The sequence below is a fragment of the Cebus imitator genome, unplaced genomic scaffold (assembly GCF_001604975.1).
Source record: "Cebus imitator isolate Cc_AM_T3 unplaced genomic scaffold, Cebus_imitator-1.0 Scaffold334, whole genome shotgun sequence".
Lineage (NCBI taxonomy): Eukaryota > Metazoa > Chordata > Mammalia > Primates > Cebidae > Cebus > Cebus imitator.
This window is the reverse complement of record NW_016107649.1, coordinates 974,704-977,457: the sequence shown is the minus strand read 5'-3', so window position 1 is coordinate 977,457 and position 2,754 is coordinate 974,704. Positions and strand designations below refer to the sequence as shown.

At 45.4% G+C, this 2,754-nt stretch overlaps 1 non-coding gene across 1 annotated transcript; it reads right to left on the bottom strand.

Annotated features, from left to right (window-relative positions):
- Positions 1 to 132: 132 nt before the first annotated feature.
- Positions 133 to 296, bottom strand: LOC119467813. The gene has a single exon (XR_005196433.1). It is a non-coding gene; the product is annotated as a U1 spliceosomal RNA (small nuclear RNA).
- Positions 297 to 2,754: the final 2,458 nt, after the last annotated feature.

Genomic DNA, 2,754 nt, shown 5'->3' with positions numbered 1-2,754 from the left:
CTCTACCTCCCAAGTTCAAGTGATTCTCCTGCCTCAGCCTCCCAAGCAGATGGGATTACAGGTACCTGCCACCATGCTCAGCTAATTTTTGTATTTTTTTAAATAAACTTTATTTTTGAGACATCAAAAGAACAGGGGAAAGCATGAATGTAGTCCCCCACTACCATAAATTATGCAGTCAAGTTTCCCACATTTGGGGAAATTGCAGGGGTCAGTACATCCAGAGTGCAATGGATAAGCCTCGCCCTGGGAAAACCACCTTTGTGATCATGGTATCTCCCCTGCCAGGTAAGTAATTTTTGTATTTTTAAAAGAGTTGGGGTTTCACCATGTTGGCCAGGCTAGTCTTGAACTCCTGACCTCAGATGATCTGCCCATCTCAGCCTCCCAAAGTGCTGGGATTATAGGCATGAGCCACCATGCCTGGCCTCAGACAATCTATTTTCAGTCCTACCTTCACCTCACTTTCAGAGGTACCTGGTACCTAAAATTACTGAGCTTCTTTACATCATCTCCCTGGGTTGCCTTCTTAGAAGGCTGATGCAAAGAAACCCACTTAGATTTCAGCTTTCTCTAATCTGTGAAGTAAGCAGCAAACTTTCTTCAGGGTTCTAGCTTCCAAAATGTTGTTGCTACTCTTCCTGGCCTTGAAGGCTTATGATATTCTTCCTTTTTCTAATAAGATTTTGAAGAGAGTAAAAATAAACCATGATTTTAATTGACCATGTGCAGCCAGAAACCTAAATGACTTTCTTTTATAGTCATTTTCTTCACCAGAAATATCATTGATTATCTCCTAGACTGCCTGAGCACTCAGGGTCCTCTTGAAAGAAACATTCTACTTCACACTCATTTATACCCTCTCCTCTCTGCAAAATTACACAGTTCCTGAAAAGGGACTTGCAGTTCTTCTTTCTCTCAACAGGATGTGTCACAGTAAGAAATGTGTCAGAGATGAGATAAGCAATGTAGATGTTAAATATCTATCAGTATCCCATAAAAGGTAACAGTGCTGGGAGAAAGTTTCGTAACAACCCATACTTTTCTCAAGGCCTTACATGTGACATCCTATATAACAGTAATCTACCCTAGCCTGAGGAAGTATATTATCTATTTTGTTGTTTTGTTATAACTCATAATCCTTAGATAGCCCTCATTCAGGCCCTTAGCTAAACCATTGCTATCTCCTGATGGTGCTGAAACAAAATGTTAAAAAGCTAGCATAGAAGAAAAGAAACCAGAGGAGGACCCAAGATGGCTGACTAGGAACAGCTCAGGATTGTAGCTCCCAGTGAAAGCGCAGAGGGTTAGTGGACGCCGCATTTCCAGACGAATTTTTATTGCCCACAGACCAGGAGATTCCCAGGTGGAGGAGCCCCACGGGTCACCAGCGCAGTTGTTTTGGCCAGCTTGGCTGTTTTGGCCGGCATGGCTACTTTGCTGTTGCCTTGGCGTGGTGGTGTACAAAATACACTGGTCCAGGTGCCCTTTTATCTGTCGATTGGAGACCCGGGAAGGCAGATCACCCATTCATCTGATTTAAAAAGGAACTGAAACAGGGAGCCAGGCCAGAAGATTCCTGAACAAAAAAAACTGCCATGAATCTCAGCACTGCTGTTTCAGTGGGCGCAGTGAGTCACAGCAAGGGAAATCACACAGATCCTGGCACCTAAAACAGGAGACTGGAACACCGGGGATAGAGTCAACTGTTCAACTTAAACAACAACAACAACAAAACAGACTCTGAGTCAGGGAGTCAGCTGATCAGGCTCAGCTGGACCCACCAACACACAAAAAATAAAAAATAAAAAATAAAAAAAAACAGCGATTAAAAATGCTCTGGGTTGAGAGTTTCACAGCAAGCACAGCTGAACCCGGGACGGTCCAGCTCTGTGGGGGAGGGGCGTCCGCCATTACAGAGACGCTCCACCACTACAGAGGTAGTCCACCATTGCTGAGGCAGCCCGCTGTTGCTGAGGCAACCTGCCATTACAGAGAGAGTCCACCATTACACAGGCAGGCCACCATTGCCAAGGCAGTTCTAACTACACCCATCAAACAGGACTGTAGGGAAGCTCACAGGGCAGCTGAGTGAAGCCCACAGTAGCTCAGCAAAGCCTCTACAGGCAGACAGTGACTAGGATGCCTCCTCACTAGGCAGAGTAGCCCTGAAAAAAAATAAAAGGTAGCAGCACAATGGAAACTCATAAATAAAGCCCTAACTCCCTGGGACAGAGCACCTGGGGGGGCGGGGAAAAGAAAAAAGGAGTTTATGAGTTCTGCTGCAGCAGACCTAAACGTACCTTCCCAGCAACTCTGAATGAACAACAGAGCTCACAGCTCAGCACTTGAGCTCCAATAAAAGACTGTCTCCTCAAGCAGCTTCCTGACCCCCGTATATCCAAAGAGTCACCTCATAAAGGAGAGAACACACTGACATTTGGCGGGTATCCTTCTGGGACAAAGATAGCAGAAGAAGAAACTGGTAGCAACCCTTACTGTTCTGCAGCTGCTGCAGGTGATCCCCAGGCAAGGAGGGCCTGGAGTGGACCTCAGCAGTCCTACAGCAGAAGGACCAGACTGTTAGAAGAAAAACTAAAAATAGAAATAACTTCATCATCCACAAACTGGAAATTAACCCAGAGACCCAATCTGAAAGTCAGCAACTACAAAGACAACAGGTAGATAAATCCACAAAAATGGGAAGAAGCCAGCGCAAAAAGGATGAAAACACCCGAAACCAGAACACCTCTC